At 52.4% G+C, this 20,173-nt stretch overlaps 1 long non-coding RNA gene and 2 other non-coding genes across 5 annotated transcripts; all 3 read left to right on the forward strand.

Moving 5' to 3' along the window:
- Positions 1-9,298: 9,298 nt before the first annotated feature.
- Positions 9,299-13,881, forward strand: LOC123803028 (uncharacterized). Of its 3 annotated transcripts, none has more exons than XR_015721285.1 (4): positions 9,299-9,680; positions 10,308-10,450; positions 11,027-11,170; positions 11,277-13,881. It is a non-coding gene; the product is annotated as an uncharacterized LOC123803028 (long non-coding RNA). The 3 variants fall into 3 exon arrangements; XR_006782733.2 differs by having other exon boundaries at positions 10,308-10,338; XR_015721284.1 differs by having other exon boundaries at positions 10,308-11,170.
- On the forward strand, positions 9,736-9,926 carry LOC123803267 (U2 spliceosomal RNA). Its single transcript, XR_006782803.2, has one exon. It is a non-coding gene; the product is annotated as a U2 spliceosomal RNA (small nuclear RNA).
- Positions 13,882-15,494: 1,613 nt separating the features above from the next.
- On the forward strand, positions 15,495-15,685 carry LOC123803278 (U2 spliceosomal RNA). The gene has a single exon (XR_006782812.2). It is a non-coding gene; the product is annotated as a U2 spliceosomal RNA (small nuclear RNA).
- Positions 15,686-20,173: the final 4,488 nt, after the last annotated feature.

The raw sequence follows: 20,173 nt of genomic DNA on the forward strand, positions 1-20,173 counted from the left end.
CACCGCCGGCACTGCGGCCACTGCGGAGCGGGCTGGGGGACTCCGCCTTAAAAAGCCGCGCGGAACGTCACGCAGCGCGGACCAATCAGCAGTCCCACGGCGGCGGGGCGGGGCGGGGCCTGGAGCTATGCTCCCTGCGACCCCGACAACCCAATGACGGACGTGTTCTCAATTGGTGACCGTTTTATTTGCCCTTTTCCCCCATAGTCTAATATTTGGAGGTAAACTCGGGATGGAAAGTGGGAGGGACAGACGTGGCAGCGTTTGACTTGGAAGGAGAGGTGAAGAGCTTCGTCCTCTACACCGCGACATCCTCCTCCCCACGAGAGAGCCACCCCGCGCCTCCGCCGCCTCCGCCAGGGTCTACTGCGGAGATGCTCACAATCTTCCTCCTTTATCTTTCCTAAGTCAGTGTTCCCACCTGTGTAAACCTGGAACCTCATCAGACAGCCTAAGCCTAAACCCATTACCCCATTGATCCTCACAGCAGCCTGTGAGGTAGGGCCTGGTGCCGCCTACGTTCTACAGGGGAGGAAAGCTCCGAAGGGTTCAATGACTTGCCTAAGGTCACCTAGCCAGGAGGTGGCTGAGCAAGGATCTGTCTGAATCCGGTGTCTGGGCTCCTGACGGCAGAGCTCTCCCTCCTCTCTCATTGGAGAAGCCAGAGAGTTAGGCATCCTCCACAGAAATCCCTCCATTGCTGGTTAGAGTGCTGACCAGAAGCAGACACCCCCAGGGGGGCCTCCCTTGTTCAAAGAGATAAAGAGAATTCTTCGCCCCACAGGACTTTGATTGACCTCATTCATACTGCACGCTCTCCCAGACACACTCCGCAGATACAGAGGCATGGGCCACACTGCCTGACCTCAGAGGGCTTAAACTCTAGTGAAAACACGACTGGCCACTGACAGGGAACACTGGGCCTTTGTAAATCTGAGCTAAGTCCTTGTAGGACTTCAGAGAAGGGAGAGAAGGTGGGAACTGGAAGCTTCTGGAAAGCTTTCTGTAAGTTAATGAGTCCTGTGGAGTTCTGGTTGAGAGGGGGACAGGACTGAGTGGTAGCTCCCCAGCCATTGCAGCCTGATACAGTCTGGGCAGCCCTGAAGAGGACGAGGTGTCACAAAAGGACAGTGTGACCAAAAGGATATCAGTGATTACCTGCAGGGGAGGTAAGTAAAATTGAAGGAAGGGAGGAGGATCAAAGGAGAATAAGATCATAACTCTAATATTTCCATTTTTACAAGGAGGCTGGATTCTTATATTTATTTTTTTTAAGATTTTATTTATTTATTTGACAGCGAGAGAGGGAACACAAGCAGAGGCAGAGGGAGGGGGAGAAGCAGGCTTCCCTCTGAGCAGAGAGCCGGAGGCAGGCCCCTGGGATCATGACCTGAGCCAAAGGCAGACGCTTAATGACTGAGCCACCCAGGTGCCCCTGGATTCTTATATTTACTGTGTAATTCAATATTAACCCTTTTTAAAGGTTATGTTTGAGGGGGATCGGAAAAAGAGTAGGGAAGTCACTGCTAGACAGAAGGGCCTAGCCCTTTCCTGCCCAGTGGCCTCCCATCCGTTTAGCACCAGCCTGCCTTGCCACCTCCTTCTTCCCCTCCCTCCTCTAAAACCAGCCACCTGTTTTCCCCAGCAATGCAGGGAGCCTCCTTGAATCCCTGAAGACAGCAAGATCTTAGAAAATTAGCATTACACTCCATGTTGGGGGGGGGGGGTTGGCAGATTGCCACAGGAGCTAAGACACAGAGGTGGCCTGTGTTAGGGGAGGGGAAGACAACCAAGTTGGAAACCACTACCATGTTGAGTGGTCACTGCATGCCAGTCTCTGGCCCGAGAACTCTGCATACTTTTCCTTTTTGATTTGATTTTTTTTTTTTTTAAGTAAGCTCTACGCCCAACGTGGGGCCTGAGCTCACAACCCCGGGATCAAGAGCCTCATGTCCCACCGCCCGAGCCAGCCAGGCACCCCATACTTTTCCTTTTTAATATACAACTCAACCCAAGAAGTAAGTGTGGTCATTCCAAAAAGAAGAAAGGAGCCCTGGAAAGTTAGGTAACTTGTCCAAGGTCACTCTGCTAGAAAAAACTTGGCATTGAGTGACTGTTACAATGGCTGTGAAACCGAAAACACACAGTAATGAGAAACACAGATTGTCTCGTGTTTCTTCGGCAACCTTTGAAACTTCCTGGGCCTCACAACCGAGAGGGAAATTGTCACTTGATTATCTGATAAAAGAGATAAAACTGGCAATCCCACCCCACCCTTCATCTTTCTGGTTTGCCAGAGGTGTTGATGAACAAACGGGGAGGAAGGGGTGGGGCAGGGAGAGGTGAAGGAAGGGGCCCAGCTTGTCAGGGCAGCACTAGGCTGTGGGCTTACCACAGTTTGTCTCCTTTAAATGGGAACTCCAGCCCCCCCCACACACACACACACTCACACACCGCATCCCCAGGGAGCCTTCCTCCATTAATGACTGTTTTCCTTCCTGGCAGCCTCACCTCTGCAGCCCTTTCTCTCCATTAGATCACAGCCCAGGACCTCCTGTATCGGGGGATTCGCTGCAGAGAACATTTGAACATTCGTACATTGAACAATCATATATGGAGTACCTGCTAGGTTCTGAGCACACAGCCCTGAGTGAGATGAATAAGGACCTGTCCTCTTGGAGTGTACATTCTAGAGGAGAGAGATAGGCAATGAATAAAGAAGATGGTTTCGGATGGTGACACTTGCCATCAAGGGAAATAAAACAGGGAGATGTGCGAGAGAGAGACTCGGGAAAGGAACTACTTCAGACTGCAGGCAGCAAGGTGCTCAGGAAGGCCTCTCCAATAGGTGACATTAGAGCCAAGGTGTAAGTGACAAGGAGTCAGGTCAGCATTCAAAACAGAATGACAGACTCGCTAGGACATACCCGCTTCCTTCTATGGGCTCCCCCACGTGGGTGACAGTCCAGCTGCTATGTCACGACCGTCCTCAGAGCTGTCTCCCCACCAGACGAAGCCCTGAGCCCAGGAGCTGGTTCCTGTCATCTACATCTCCAAGGTGCCCAGCGCTGTGCCTCGCACACAATAGACAGTCAGGAAATCTTGCATGAATTCATGGACGCATGACAAAATGATTAAATGTACTGAGGGATGTACCTGAGTTTGAGAATCACACATCTACCCTTAGCCTGGGAGATTCCTGGTCTGGGGTTCCTAGGAACCCCAGGAATGCCTATAAAACCCCGCATTTCTGGGCAAGGTCTCGGTAGTATTGAACTCTCGGGTCTTTACTAAGAACGAGGGACTTCTTAGAGCAGGAAAAACGGAGGCCAGGGGTGGGGATGACACTGGAGAGAGAGGCCCCCCTTGAGGCCGGGCATGCTGAAACCCTGGGCTGAGAGTCAGGGTGAGTCGTGTCCCTCACCAGTAGACTGGCTTGGAAAAGTCACACACACACACACACACACACACACACGCCCAGGGCGTAGGCAATTCCAGGTCCTTTGCCCCACGAACAGTCCATACTCCAGAATAGCCGATAGGGGATAAAGGAGCTCACCGAGGAAGTGGCTGAGAACATCCTTGTCTCCACAGTGCTGTAACCAAATACCTGTGTCAGCGCACAAATGAAGGGAGGAAAGGAGTCTGCAGCAGTGAGGAGTGAGGGAGGGCAGCCAAAGAAAAAGATGGCAGCTTGGGAATCACAAAGACCCATTTCTCTTTTTTTTTTCTTTAAGCGAGCTCTCTGCCCAGTGTGGGACTGGAACTCTCTACCCCGAGATCAAGAGTCACACACTCGGGGTACCTGGGTGGCTCAGTCGGTTAAGCGTCTGACTTCAGCTCAGGTCATGACCTCGGGGTCCTGGGATTGAGCCCTGCGATGGGCTCCCCATTCAGCAGGGAGCCTGCTTCTCCCTCGTGCTCTCTCTCTCTCTCAAATAAATAAAATAAAATCTTAAAAAAAAAAAAAGGCACATGCTCTACAACTGAGTCAGCCAGGTGTCCCATGAAGACCTATTTTTCTTTTCTTTTTTTTTAAAGGTTTATTTATTAGAGAGAGAGAGAGCAGGGGGAGGGGCAGAGGGAGAGGGAGAATCGTCAAGCAGACCACTTGCAGAATGCAGAGCCCGACACAGGGCTCAATCCCACGACCCTGAGACCACAACCAGGAGACCACGATGTGAGCATAAACCAAAAGTCGGCTGCTCAACCAACCGACTGAACCACTCAGGTGCCCCCACAAAGACCCATTTTTCAAATCCCAGCTTTATTTCCTCAAGAACAAAATGGAGAAAACACAACCTACCTCTTAGAATGAGTATGAAAAGAAAAAAAACCTGTGTGTAAGGGCCCCGTAGGCACCCCTCTCCCCTACAAGGGGCCCTTTCAGATGCAACTCTCCCAAAACCCAGTCCCGGGGCCCCAGCCTTAGGGCTAGAAAGGAGCAGATGCTGCCCCCTGGTGGATATGTTTGTCACTGACTGATTCCCTGAAGAAAAGTGGAGTAGAGGTTGAGTCATATGCATATAAGTTATATGCAGGTTCCTTTGCCTCCTTCTGGAGTCTTCCTTTCAGACAGAGCCTTTCCTACAGTTGAGGTTAGGAATGAAAAATCTACCCTCTTCAAGTTTTTCTGTGGAGCTGAGATCAGATTTAAATGAACATTATTTGAGAGGCGCCTGGGTGGTCCAGTTGGTTGAGTCCGACTGTTGATCTCAGCTCTGGGCTTGACCTCAGGGTCATGAGTTCAAGCCCCACATTGGGCTCCATGCTCGGTGTGAAGCCTACTTAAAACACAAAAACAAAAACATGATTTGAGCAGAAAATCTAATTTCGGTTACATTTCCCAGACTGTTACTGCGGGCCTAACGACAGGTGCAGAGAGGGCTCAGGCAGGAGGAAGCTCCAGGGCAGGGAGAGTTATGAAGAGCTTAGCTACAGCCATGTTTCAGTGTCTGTGGCGATGGATGTCCAGCGTCCATTTGTGCAAGAGCCTGGCACTCAGGGGAGGCCTTGGCTGGAGGAAGGGATTTCAGTGGTCAGCAAGAAAGAGCAACGGGAGCCCAGGAGGGTGATAATACTCCGGAAGCAAGGAACAACCAAACAGAGAGGCAGAGAAGGGAGAAAGCCAGGTCCATGCTCCGGAGGGAACAGGGTGACCGCCCAGATATCCAAGCTGGGTGGGCTCTTTGGAGCACTCACAACAAGGGCCAGTCCCCAGTGACCCCATCGTTTGATTCAGTCTTTCTCCTCTCATGGGGGGGGGGGGAGGGCGTTCTCTGCCAAGCCCTCCATGTTGTCTTGCACACACGGAGAGGAAGCATAGCTTCACACCGTGGTTCTTAAATTTGAGAGTATATCAGAATCATCTAGAGGACTTACTAAAACACAGATTGTTGAGCCCCGCCTCCAGAATTTCTGACTCATTCGGTCTTGGGCTCTCAGGCCCAAAAATGTGCATTTATAGCAACTTCTCAGGTAATACTGATGGTGCTGGTCTGGGGGTCACACTGCGAGGACCACTGGTTAAAAGATGAGTTCCAATCCTGACTTTAACATTTCCAGTGAGCCCTTGGGCACATTATTTATCTTCCCAGCCTCAACCTCTTCATCTGTAAAATGGGGTAATACTTACCTCACATGGTTGTTATGAGAATTGAATAAGGTTAAATGTGTGAAGCAATCCGCAAAGGGTTTGGCCTATATAAAGTCCTCTCTACCTGGTAGCTATTATGATAATGATATTAAATTATTTCAACCAATAACAAAAAAGAAATTTGACCCAGGAAACCAGCTTAATATGGAATATCTCCCTCAGATAACACACAAAGTAACATGTACAAATTGATCCTTGGCAGCCTTCTCTTTTCCGATGTATATGACTTAAAGCATTGCTTTTTAGAATTTCATGTGCGTATGAACCTCCTGTGGACCCTATTAAAATGCAGATTATGGTTCAATAGGTGTTGTAGACTGAATTGTGCCCCCCATGTATATATTGAATATTCAACATTTTATTCAAATATGTATTCAATATTTATACATTGCTGCCCTACCCCCCCCCCCAGTGTGATGGTATTTAGAGGGGAGGCCTTTTGGAGGGTAATTAGGTTAGATGAGGTCATGAGAGTGGGACCCTTGTGATGGGATTAGTTCCCTTAAAAGAAGCACCAGAGACCTTGTTCTCTCTCTTCCACACGGAGAAGGTGGCCATCTGTGAGCCGAGAGGGACCTCACGAGAGCCCTCCGAGGCTAGCAGGCTGAACTGGGACTTCTGGTGTCCTCAACTGTGAGAACAGAAATTTCTGTTATTTAAGCGCTCGGTCTATGGAATTTTGTTATGGCCGCCAGAGCAAAGTAAGACAGTAGGTCTGATGTGGGGCCCGACTTTCTGCATTTCTAGTCAGCTCCCAGGTGGTACAGATGCTGCTGTTCACAGACCACATTTTGAGCAGCAAGGGTCTAGAACAGATTAATAGAAAGTTACCGTAAAGGCTATATATTTTCCCTGATGATGAGGACTTTAAATGTTCTCCTGCAAATCTACAACAGAGACCTGTTACAATCCCAGGCCTCTAATGGGTCTAGAGTTTATGATCCCAAGCCTCTAACAGCTCTTTCCTCAGCAATCATTGTTAGATAAAGAAGTGAATGAGCTAGGTGTTTTGTCTGGCAGGGGGCCACCTCCCCTACTGGGAAGACCTTTGGACTTAGAAGACTTGGGGAAGTACCCAGGGTGAGTCTGGCACCTTTTCTGAGCTGGATATGCTCTCTGAGATCTGGGGACATAAACACTTCCCAAGGGTGTTGTAGAGATTAAATGAGAGGCACCTGGTTGGCCCAGATGGTGGAGCATGTGACTCTTGATCTCAAGGTTGTGAGTTCGAGCCCTACCTTGGGCATAGAGTTGTTGTTTTTTTTTATTTGTGTGTTTTTTTTTTTAAGATTAAACAAGATTGTGACCATGAACGTGCCATAAACAGCATCTGGCTTACACACAGGGACACTAAACAAAACAGTCACAGAGCAGAGTCGAGCCCCATGAACAAGTTGCTTGGCCTATGACTTGGAACTCTTTGATCCAAGGCTCATGTTGGCCTCCTGCACCTGGAGGCTCAGGGTAACCAGTGGGGTCTGCTGCAAGCCCAGCTGGGAGGAAGAGAATACGGAGGGAGAGGGGACAAGAGATGGGGAAAAATATATCTTGGTATAGTTTTTATTTAATTTTATATGTTAGCTTGAGAACCACTTTTTACTTTCCGTGAATCGTCTGTGCCTGGCCTTTGCCCGTTCTTTTTTTTTTTTAGCTGAATTGTTCATTTTTTATAATTATTTCCAGGAGCTCCTTATGTTTTAGAAAAATAAGTACTTTTCTTGTGGTTTGGGTTGCAAATATTTATTCTTAATTGTTTTGTCATTAATCACCTGTAACATGATGTGACATACATGGGCAGGTGCTGGAAATAGAGAGGAGACAGACCCCTTTCCTACCCTTGGGGCTCATCCAACTTGGGATGGGGACTAAGACACCTGCCCAAATGGCCAGAACACGAGGCAGGACAAAAAGGCCAGTGAGAGATGAACAAATGCTTGGAGGGTTCAAACCATAGCAACCCCCTGTCAGCAAAACCAAATTAGTGAGTATAGTAAGATGGTCTGATACACACAGATCTGAACAGAGATCACGGGATTTGAAGGCCCGAAGAGTCATGTCAGGTGCAAGCTAACCACATTATGTATTGTTTTGTGTGACTCTCATGCATTCATTCAGGTGCTGGGGTTAGGGCAGCAACAAAACCTCTATCAAGGTGAGAAGCAAATAAACCAATAATATGTGTGTATTTGTGAATATATCTAAATAAATTGTCTTAAAATATTAGTTTTTTGTAAAGATTTTATTTATTGGACAGAGAGAGAGAGAGCAATCACAAGCAGGGGGAGTAGCAGGGGGAGAGGGAGAAGCAGGCTCCCTGTTGATCAGGGAGCCCCAAGCGTCACTGGATCCCAGGACCCTGGAATCATGACCTGAGCCAAAGGCAGACGCTCAACCCACTGAGCCACCCAGGCGTCCCTGTCTTAAAATATTATTAATTTTGATTATTGAAGAGTTTTTTGGGGGACATTCTCTTAACCCCCCGCCCCCCAAGGAGGGGGCCTCATTGGTCTCACCATAGGCCTGGCCCTGGATAATTATAATAATATCCGTCTTGTAGGGCTGTTGAGTAAATTAAGTGAGATAATACAATAGAGCTCTCGGCCCAGGGGCTGGCATTGGGAAGGGCTCAGGCAACACCTGAGAACAGGCTTTCTGTCCTGCAGGGTGAAGTGACTGACTGGGTTTCAGTGTTACATTCATGACACCTTCTAGATTTTCTGAGATGAAATGAAAGAAATATTAACCCCCCAAGTAAACCGAAGTTCTCTAGGAAGGAGAATATGAAAGGTAAATGCTGACTGAGCAGCCAACAGCAGTCTTTGCCCCAAGGAAATGTCAGGGGAGGGGGTTTAGGAGTTGATTGGCCTTGATACCGAGCATTCCTGACAGTCATCTCTCCTCTGTCATGTGCCACCACCCGTAACCAGATCTTCCACCCCCATCACCCCTGGACCAGGCCAGTAGCCTCCTAATTGCTTCTCTAATGCAGTCTGACCTGGGGGTCGCTTCTTCACTCAACAAACGTTTGCTGACCACCTACTACCTGCCAAGCACTGAGCTAGTGGTGGGATACAGACATAAATATTGATGAGGGTTACCGCCCTCAATGATCTTAGATTTCAAGTGGGGAGATCAAGGATTGCCCAAAAAGGTGGTGAGTCCTGTACCTGAAATGAATTAGCAGGTGGGACGAAATGCATATGAGGGCCGCTAATCAGACTGGAGATAGGGTATAGAGGCCTTTAAGGAAGGCTTCCAGGAGGAGGTGACACCCAAGCAGAATCCAGAGTATCTGCATAAGCAGCCAAGTGAGGAAGAGGTGAAGAGAAAGGATGTCCCAGGCGCAAGGAGCTTTACCTACGAAGCCCAAGATATGGTTCATTCTCAGAAGCACCGATAGACCCAGGTACTGGAGTTGGGAGAAAATCCCTCCAGAAAATCCCACACGCCTCCTCCCTCCTCCGCACTTTCTAGGATCGGCCTTCAGCCTTGCAGGGAGGCTACCCTCCCCGCTCCGGGAAGCCCCTCCTCCAGACCTTCCGCTCCCCAGACTCAGAATGAGCCCCTCTACTGGCAGGTACGAGGATCGTCGTACCGGCGTGGGACCACCTTAATACAATACAGTCCAAGCGTTTCTAGTGACTGTCTTGCGACTTTGTCTTTCTTCCACAGGCCTCTATTGCCGTCACCCCCAACCCTCTTTGATCCTGTCTTTTTTACTCCGTCTGTACAAAAGTGGAGACCGACCCCCGCATCCCGGATTCAATGCCCGGCGCGCTGAAGCGACCCCAGGTGACTGTCTGCCCGCTGTGACCAAGGATCGGGACAAGGCGGGGCATTCAAATTTGATATGGCGTCACAGAGAGAGAACGGAGACACGAAGCAATGGCAGACGCACCATTTCTCTTTTAAAATGCAGAGAATTTAAAAAACTCTGCGCCAGAGCCTAGTGACCCGTGACGGCCACGGCACTGTCCGAGAAGCGAGGGAAGCGAGGCGCGGAACGAGCGCGACCTGGCTCACCGTGAGTGCGACATGGCTGGCGGCGCGGCGGTGGCGGCGAGGGCGGGGCGCAGGGCATCGCTTCTCGGCCTTTTGGCTAAGATCAAGTGTAGTATCTGTTCTTATCAGTTTAATATCTGATACGTCCTCTATCCGAGGACAATATATTAAATGGATTTTTGGAGCTAGGAGATGGAATAGGAGCTTGCTCCGTCCACTCCACGCATCGACCTGGTATTGCAGTACTTCCAGGAACGGTGCACCCCTTCGTGGGTTAAATAAAACTTTTTTGGTAGTAAACAACAGAATTTATCTTTTCCCAGCATATGCCTTTAAGTGTTTTTTTTTTTTTCACTTGAGTGAGTTTTGACTCACCTCTAAAGTCTTAAGCCGCTACTGTAGATAGCTACAAGTAGTTTTCCTTTTAGTGTTTTAGGGAGGAAATCGGGAAGCTTGAGGGGAGATGTGGCTCCCATTTAACAGGGCTTGCTTGAGGGGAGATGTGGCTCCCATTTAACAGGGCTTCTTCATTTTCACTTAAAGACTAAACTCTGAAAGAATTACACCTTTTTCTAGGGGCTTGTTGGATGGACAAATGCACAAGATCCCTTCTCTTATCAACTTTTTCTTTCTTGTCTCTCCTATCCAGCCCAGCAAACCCGATTCTGTTCCCAAGTCTGGTTCGTTCAAATCTCTTTCTGAAAATCAGTTTTGTCGCCTGTTGAGCAGGGATCAGTTTGACCCACTTTCCTCACAGTGTGGATGGGAATAAGGACCTGCCGCATCCAAGATGTAAAACCACCAGCATCCCACCAGCCCAGTGGGGGTCCTCTTAATTCTGTGGGAGGAGGAAGAGGGCTGAAGAAGTTGGGAGGGGGGGAGCCTTGGCAGCCTGAGTTTCTTCACATGTAAAATATCATAACACCTTCTGTTTGGGACTATTGAAAGACCAAAAAGAAAATGAGGGAATTAGGTGGCACACAGTGGGTGCTAAATAGTGGCAAGCAAGTTTTGAAGCCCCGTTCTTGGTTGAGTAGAACTAGTTTTATGGCTATAGTCTAGCTGGACACACACACAGCTTGCTCTCCAGCACTCAAGCCCTTATGTGTTAGCCCCAGGATCCTGAACGCATTCGGGGTGGGAGGTTGCGGGCGGGCACTCTGCTGGCCCATGCATTGCCTCCACCATCAGTAAGTCCGGGGAGTCCTACGTGCAGGGTTCTCAGGCTTGCAGTAACACCCACCTGGGTGAGAGGAACACAGTGTAGCAGCTCCAGGCTTCTCTGTTCACGTCTCTCGGGGAACGTGAAAGTGCATCTAGTTAATAACCCTCACTTTCTCCTATGCTCTTCTATCAACTCATCCCCAGTTCTCGGAGGCTCCCCAGTCACTAACGATCTACAAAGAAGACCCAAACATTTAGCTCATGCGTTATGGGCACCCTCCTTTTCTCGGTCTCCCCGCCAGAAGATTCTAGAAACTGCTTTGCAGACTCTCCTCAGGGACTTAGAAGGTAAGGGTGAGAGAAGGATGGTGAGGCATTGGGTCGCGTATGTTGGTGGTGAGCGTTGAGATCCTGAAAACCGTGTTTGCTGCTTCTCTCCGTCTCTCTCCCTCAGCCACCAAGTCCCGTCGCAGAACACTTCTCCCGCTGCTATTCCACACGTGCCTTCCAGGAGAGTCTTGTTCAAAAGCCCGTGGTTCTGCATTTCCCACATGCTCACGGGACCCCCGCGCCGCTGTTCTGGGCACCACACTTTGAGCCGCAAGACTGTGGCAAACTGTCCCACCTCGGGTCATTTTCAAAACGGGGTCTGTGGGACCCTAACTTAGGCAGCTGTTGCTAGAAAAAGCAACCTCCTTTCCCCACTGCTGAGGCCAGCCCTAGAAGTAAAAGCTCTCGTTTGTACCTGGGAAAAGGAGAAGGGGAGAAAAGGACTGCGGGGGAGACGGGTGGGTCAGAGAGAAGGGCGAGGAAGTCCGAGGAAACAAAACGGTCGGTCTCTCCAACCAGGCCTCCTCTCCAACCCGGTCTCTTCAACTGGTTATGAAAGCTGAGGTGATGGAAAGAACCTGATGGAGCCGTGCAAGAGGACCGTGTAGACGTTGAGATGGAGGCAGGGCTGCCGCAGGACCAGGCGAAACAGATACGGTGGGGCGTGGACTTGAGGACGCTGGCAGGGACCCGGCAGCCCTGTGGAGCCCGAGGACGGAACAACTTGGGAGCACCGCACGGGCACACGTCCTCTGGTTGTGCACAGGCTTCCCCCACAGCTCTCTGAGGAGCGGATGGGGTTGAATGGCAGCAGGAGAGGAATGGAAGAGCATGGCAGACGCCCCTTGGGGACCACAGGGACACGGTCATGTTCACTGGTGTGACCCCAGGGCCCATGCGGTGACAGGTGCAGAGCAGGTGTGACACCAAAGAACCAGCTGAATCAAAAATTTTATTTTAGAATTTTATGTAAGGACTTATTTATTGGGGCGCCTGGGTGGCTCAGTCGGTAAGCGTCTGCCCTGGGCTCAGGTCGTGATCCCAGAGTCCTGGCATCGAGCCCCCCATCGGGCTCCCTCCTCAGTGGAGAGCCTGCTTCTCCTTCTCGTTCTGCTGCTCCCCCTGCTTGTGCTCACTCTCTCGCTGTCTCTCTCTTTCAAATAAATAATAGATGCAATCTTTTAAAAAAATAAATCAAGATTCATTTATTTATTTATTTATTTATTTATTTATTTATTTATGTGAGAGACAGAGCGCAGAAGTGCGAGGGTCAGAGGGAGAAGGAGAGAGAATCTCGAACAGATTCCGAGCTGAGCACGGATCCCAGGACCCTGAGATCATGACCTGAGCCGAAACCAAGAGTGGGACACTTAACTGACTGTGCCACCGAGGAGCCCCTGAATCAAAATTTTTAAAAACAGGTTATCAGAAGATGTTTCACGGCAAAAATCCAGGGGCGCCCGGCTGGCTCAGTCAGTAGAGCGTGCGACTCTTGATCTCAGAGCGGGAGGACACAGAGATTACTCACACCTAAGATCCTCGAAAAGGAAAGAAAAAAGAAAAACCCAGAAACCGATCTAAATATATAGGAGGACTTTTTACTATGATGAAGGTGACATCCGAAACCGATGATTAGATGGGCCATTCCACACCTGATGCTGGGACAACTGGCTAGGCATCCAGAAAAAAATGAAGTCAGACTTACACCGGAACTCATGCGCTAGGACAAATACGAAATGCGCTGGAGATGGAAATGCAGAAAGATCAACGATTCAAAGGACGGTGGGCAAAGACTCTGCACACTCAGTTCACAGAAAAGAATGGGGATCTTAAGCACGTGCAAAGATGAACCACCTTGCTCAGAGAGATACCGCTGGATAGCCTGCAGGAGTCTGATAACAAGACGTTGGGCAAGGCTGTGGGCAACGGGCACCGGCTGAGAAAGCTGGCTGCGCTCCTCGAGTCTCTGTCCCCGGCTTATCGTTCCCAGCTGCCTTGAAGTGACAGCCCGTGGGTCCCTGGTGAGACTGCAGAACACGTGGACACGGGCCTGACCGTCACGACTTGGTGTGGCCCTGACTTTGCCAGCACTCTGGTCCGTGCCCATCGATGCGAGCTGGGAAAGGGAGACCCGCGTTACCCAAACTCACAAGAAGCTGGTGCGTGAACTGGAACGGGAAGTCGTTTTTTATGATATCTTCTTTATTCCTCTTTAAGTAGGCTCCACACCCCACACGGGGCTGGAACTCAGACCCTGACCTCGAGAGTCCCTGGCTCCACTGACTGAGCCAACGAGGCGCCCCCCGGCTCGGGAAGTCGTCAATGTGCAACGGGAAATACTCCGTGGCCACGACAGAACGTGCAGACCTGCCATCCACAGCACCTCATTCTAAAGATCGAAATGCCCGCAAAGCTCACTTAGGGAGCACACGATGGCCTCGTGAGCGTGGAAGCGAGGCCCTAATTACCACAGGCCACAAGAGGTTTGCTCATCTCCTTCTGTACGTACGGATCGCATGATATAACATTTATTCCTTCGCTGAATCAACTAAATACACTAAGCGTCCAGTACGTGCCAGGCGCTGCTCAAAGCGCTGGAGATATAAACGTGGACAAAACAGACCGAGATCCCCGCTCTAGAACTTACACGCTATTGAGCTGAAAGGCGATAAACACATGTTTAAAAACGTGGAGTGGTACGGAATAAAGAAAGCCGGTAGGGGAGAACGGGGCGGGGGGGGGGGGGGCTGGGTGGAGGAGGGGAGATGAAGCCCAGGATTCTGTGGCGGCTGTTCATATTCTCAGTTCCTCAGATTTTATTTATTTATGTGACAGAGAGACAGCCAGCGAGAGACGGAGGGAACACAGTCAGGGGGAGTGGGAGAGGAAGAAGCAGGCTCATAGTGGAGGAGCCCGATGTGGGGCTCGATCCCGCAACGCCGGGATCACGCCCTGAGCCGAAGGCAGACGCTTCACGACTGCGCCTCCCAGGCGCCCCATATTCTCACTTTCTAGACGAGGTGACGACAGAGAAGTGACATGCCTGAGCTATGGCCCCGGTGTCTGCCAAACAGGTCTCGTGCTTCCCAGTAATGATGTCCAGTAATTTCTTGTCCCCTCGTCTCCCAGTTCAGAGGTCTCCGATGGAAGGGGGAGGCTGAATCGAGGCGGCGAAGGGACAGCTTAGGTCACACGAGGTCAACCGGGCTGAGAGGCCAGGTATTCCGGGCCGATGCTCTCAGGTGCCACACCGGGCGGCGGCTTCCGGCCCGTCTGCGAGGAGAAGCCCCGTGTGTCCGGCTCGGCAACACTTAGTCTCCCCGTGGGCTGGACACACGAGAATCGCCTCTCCTTTCCTGGTGCCCGCTCTAGGCCCCGTGCCCTCGGCTTCCTAGGCCCAGCCGGCCTCTTCCACCACGTCGACGGTGTGGCCCTGGGCGAGCGGCTTCACCTCTCTGCCTCAACTGCTCCATCCGTAGCTACGCTGTGCAAGTCTGACGTGAAGAGAGCGCGCAGCACGGGGGGGGGGGGGGGGGTGGGACCCAAACCAGAAACGTCTCCGTGTTGTTGTGTGCCCGGCTCCATCGCGTCCGTGCCCCAGCCGCGACCGACCTCTTCCCTGGTGCCTCGTGGGACCCAGGACCCATATTCTAGACGACTGACACCTGGGTCACCTCATTAGCTACGCCTGGGTTCCCTAAATCCCGTTAAGGAAGGTATGAAGGTCACCACTTCTCCACTGGGGAAACTGAGTCTCGGGAGGTGAAGGGGTTTGCCCAAGGGCCGGGCTGATGGGCCCAATCTCGGGTCCCAACTTGTCTCTGGAGCCCTCTCCAGGGGAGCCCAGCCGGGCGCTTCCCGGTTGGTTCCCGGCGGCCTGGACCCAGCAAGCCTGCAGGGTCCTGCAGGGTCCTGCGAGATGACCCGCCGAGTTTCCTGGAACCTTGGACCGCTCCGCCCCAGCCCCCTTGCACAGCCGCTCTCCCTCCCCAGTGCGCTCGCTCATCCTCCCCTCACGCCAGCAAAAGCTTGAAACCCAGCAACCGCTCGGCCTCCGCCCAGGTGCCTCTCCAGCGCGGCCTGTCCTCCCTGCGCGGAAGGGGCGGGGCATTCAAATTAGAAATGGCATTCCGGGGCGAGCGACAGAGCAACGACGGAGGCACCGGTTCTCTTTTAAAATGTAGAGAATTAAAAACTGTGCGCCAGAGCCTAGTGACCCGTGACGGCCACGGCACTGTCCGAGAAGCGAGGGAAGCGAGGCGCGGAACGAGCGCGACCTGGCTCACCGTGAGTGCGACATGGCTGGCGGCGCGGCGGTGGCGGCGAGGGCGGGGCGCAGGGCATCGCTTCTCGGCCTTTTGGCTAAGATCAAGTGTAGTATCTGTTCTTATCAGTTTAATATCTGATACGTCCTCTATCCGAGGACAATATATTAAATGGATTTTTGGAGCTAGGAGATGGAATAGGAGCTTGCTCCGTCCACTCCACGCATCGACCTGGTATTGCAGTACTTCCAGGAACGGTGCACCCCCTGGGGGGTAACACTCGTGGTTGCCAAAGATAGAGGTTTTGCTTTTTTAAGTACTTGTTTCTTTTTCTGCGGCACGGGTCTTGTCGGTCCTACTTTAGGGGCGTGTGGACGACTGTAATTTGCCAAGGTTTATTTGCAGTGACCACTTTTTCCTGTAAGCGGTAGTGAGGCGTACTGATTGGCTTTCCCCTTCTTACCACACTTTTCTTTTTGCTTCTGTGTCTGCGATGTTGAGTTCGTGGGGCGGCATACTGTCTCTCCGCGGAGCCACAGCGTGAATGGTTTTTAGGCTTCATGGGCCCCAAAAGGTGTCCGTTCTTGTTCTTCTTTCTTTGACAACTCTTTAAGAAGTGTAAAAATCCATTGCTGGCTCTCAGCATACAGGAACAGACCTGGGCAAATCTGCTGGCTGGCTGTAGTTTGCAGACCCCTGGTATAAAAAATACCTACTTTGTGTCCAGGGACAAGGGCTCCCTTCGGGTTTCTTGACAGTCCTCTGCCTGAACTGGAGAAGGGCCTTACTGACAGTTGCGTGTGGCTTTGGGACCAAAGTAGAAACGGAGAGTTCCTGCTCGCTTGTGAGTCTCCTGGTTTTTTCCAGTCACCTTAAAGACGTTTGCTGAGCACCCACAATGTACTCTTGACGAAATGCCTTTCCGTTCGCAGAGATTTCCAGTGATTCTTCCTTAAACGCGTGGTTCCTGCAGTTTCTCTCAACCTGAAACCATCGATCGGGTCTTTTTTACACTCCTATAAATTCCAGGGCAGATGAGGATTAAAATCTCCAGGACGGGGGCGCCTGGGTGGCACAGCGGTTAACCGTCTGCCTTTGGCTCAGGGCGTGATCCCGGCCTTATGGGATCGAGCCCCACATCAGGCTCTTCTGCTCTGAGCCTGCTTCTTCCTCTCCCACTCCCCCTGCTTGTGTTCCCTCTCTCGCTGGCTGTCTCTATCTCTGTCGAATAAATAAATAAAATCTTTAAAAAAATAAAATAAATAAAATCTCCAGGACGACTCACGATTCCGGAAAATGAATCGAGCCAAGGACGATACCCTTCCACCCAGTACGCATCCTTCTTCAAAACCTCAGCCCCCGTGCGGAAGAATCTGTCACTGTCTCTACAAGAGACTTCTTTTTCTCCCCTAGGCTGAAACTTACACTCAAATCCAAAACATCCGCCACAGAACCTCTTGGCGTTGTCCTGGCTTGTTGCCCTGTGTCGTTATATGCCCTTTTATCGGTCCCTTCAGGTGCCAACAGAAATGGCCAGATGTCACCTCTTCATGCCTCATCCCCACGAGACTCTGAACATCACCTTTCCCACTCATTTCTCTTCCTTCTCCCCAACACCTAGCAGGTTTGAGCAAGTCTGGGATCGGATGGTTGGCACATTAAATTAGGTTCCTGGGGTGACGGAGAGTGGGGGGAGCCTACAAGTGTTACAAGACTAGGGTTCCCCCACAGTTGAAGAAGTATCTATTGAATGACTGCTAGGTGCCAAGACCGAACGACAGGTGTGCCTCCTACCCCGAGAAACCTTATGGTCTCCATAACGTAGAGAAAACGGAGCAACAAATCGTCGTGGGTCCAGGATCGTTTCCAGAACTGAAATCTCTACATACCCTGCAAAGGATTTCTTGTCATGGGTTGCGCACAGTCCTTGGCCAGCAGAACGTCCCCTCGACTGGCGCAAGGCATCCGTTTCTGTTGATCCTGAGATATCCTAGGAACTCATACCAACGGCTGAACACGCAACAGAAAATGGACAAAGGATAGACAGGCCCCGGGGGGGGGGGGGGGAGGCAAAAGAAAAACACAGGTATACTCTGACATCTGGCCCCTGGGGAACATTTCCCCCCCTTGCCAGTCCCCTCGAGCCCCCAAAGGGCCTGGGCCACCTGCTTCATGCCACGGACCCTAAGATCGATCCATTCCCTCTGTTGCATCACACCGATGGGGCAGGATGAGCTTGGGGGGGGGGGCAGCGCAGCAGAGGCCATCAAGAGACTCACACACCCCTTCCCCCCACCCCCCACCCCCAGTCAGAGAGGGAAGTAAACCCTACAGTGAAGCAGCACAATGTTTAGGGGATCCTGTTGTCGGGGCCAGGCAGGGACATCCCCTCCAAAGCCCAGAAAATGGCTTCCTCTTTATACCCGAGACTACTGAGAGAGAAGGAAGCCCAGGGCCCAGCGGGCCTCCTCGAGTCCTGGAAGCAACACCTTCCACACGTAGACACCCTGCTTGGGCTCACGCACCAGGTGACGGGGAAGACCCTCTGGAGCAGAAAAGGGCTCTGAAGCCCTGCGAGGGGGGCAGGGGAGTGGGGGCAGCCCCGCCGCTGTTTGGGCCCCAGGACCCGGCAGACCCCATGGTGCTGAGGGCAGTGGGCGGGTCCCTGAAGGAAAGAGATGCTCTGTGGAGTTAGGGCAAGCCGGGACGGTGGCGGCTCGCACCGGAGGGCCCTCCCTGCGGGTTCCGGAGCCAGGCCGCTGGGCCACCGACGGCAGGGACGTCGTCGCCTTCTGAAAAGCGGCTCCTGGGGAGACAGCTGTTTACCGGGGGACTGTCGGAGGCCAGGGCCCCGGAGTGGACTGTCCGTCAGACCTGCGGGTCCTGACGTCAGGCGGCCCAGCAGCAGCGGGCCACCCTGAGATAAACGTGGGGTATCAGGATCGAGCCTGAGCAGGAATAAGAGACCCCCAATGACCCCGCCGGCCTTTTGTTGGCCACCCCGGACCGGGCACGCTGGGCATGTGGACAGTGGGGCCACAGGGGTGGCCGTGGAGGCCCCACGCCGGCCAGCATTCCTTCGGGGGCCCTTGGTGGGGGGTACTGGGGCCAGGCCATTTCTACCGTGGGGATGCAGGGCTCCTCTGGCCGGCCCGTCTTTGTTTCCGAAAACTTTGACCGGCCCAGCCTCTGTCAGATGCCTCGGGGCTTGAGGCTCTCCCAGCCCACACCTGTCTCCTCCCTCTGTCTTTCAAAACATCAACCCCCCCACCCCACCCCCACCCACGAACTTCTTGTGCTCCTCGCTCCGTCGGGCAACTTCCTCCCAGAGGACCCGCCTGCCACCTAGGACTCAGACTCAAGTGGTCAACTTTACAAAACATTGGTCAATTTGAATACGTAACGCTCATGTCTGTCGGAAGGAAGGAAGGAAGGAAGGAAGGAAGGAAGGAAGGAAGGAAGGAAGGAAGGAAGGAAGGGAGGAGAAAAAGACAAACGAAACTGGGAACTACCTGCCGGTCCATCACAGGCGGGGTTCATCTCCAAATGATATAAGAGATCCCAGAACGGGATCAGAAAGAAAAAGAAGAGAGAAACACCGACTGGATAAAACACGGGCAAAGGTCACGCAGGTCAGGGGGAAAGATAACAAATGTGGTTTTTCACATACGGAGATGCAAAGATGAACAAAGATGTACAGAGAGAGAAATGCATATGAAAACGGTCCCGAGATGTCGGGAGTTATAACCTGCGAGTTTGGCAAAAATCCAAGAGTCGGGTGAGCTGCTGGGTTCGCCAGGCTGCAGAAACAGACGCCGCCGGAGACCCCTCAGGGTGCTCCTCGAGTCCCCGCCCCGGATCCACGGTTCAGGGCGAAGGTACCAGGGACCAGGAGGGTGCGACAGCTTGGTGGAGGCACGTGGCTCTTGGGCGAGGGTGGCTCCAGCCTCAGGTCCTCGGGCACCGCTGTCCGTGGGTGTGGATTTGTGCGGGCTCTGGGGCATGACGGGGCGGGGGTTCTGACGCAAGTTACCCTGGAGTCCGTGAGCTCAGGAGAGGCCAAGACCCGCGCCAGGAGGGGAAGAGGGTATCTTCAGCGGGAGAGGCTCCTTTGCAAGGAGTGGAAGCGTCAGAGGGTCCAAATACGTGGGAACCCGTAAAGTGACTACTGCAGACCCCAGGATCAAGTAGAGAGGTCTTGTGTGGGAGAGGCCTGAAGAGCCGTCAGGATAACATGTGCCGGGGGCTGGGTAAGCTGGGTTGATGGCTCACCTGGTTTGATCCTCACTGCTTCAAGGGATGTTTAGGTGCTGGGCCCCGGTCCAAGTGTCCGGGCCAGAGAAGCAGAAAAAGGAGTCCAGGTGGGATCTTCCCAGAGGCAGGGAGCTGGGGTGGGGGGTCCTGGGGGGAGGCGGGGTCCTGGGACAAAGCACATAGGCGACCTATCTTACCGGGGCTGGTGCCAGCTACAGGAGAAACTCAAAACCAGGTTGGGGGCCGAGAGGGGCACCTCTCGGTGGGGGAGGGAGGGTGCACGAAACAGGCCCCACGTTTAGGTGTTATTAGGACCCGGCCTTCAGCGAGGAGATGAGGGCTGGGGAGAAGTGACTGGCCAGATTGCTGTTTCTCCCCCAGGGAGGGCCGACTCCCGCCCGGCATTTGCACACAGGGCCTGGGAGGCTACCCCGTCAGGAAGGTAAGTTCCTTAGGGTCCAGCTGGACCCCGCGCTTCCGGGAGAACGAGTGAAAGAGAGAT

This window comes from Ursus americanus, chromosome 23 (genome assembly GCF_024610735.1).
Source record: "Ursus americanus isolate L20-20 chromosome 23, mUrsAme1.1.p, whole genome shotgun sequence".
NCBI lineage: Eukaryota > Metazoa > Chordata > Mammalia > Carnivora > Ursidae > Ursus > Ursus americanus.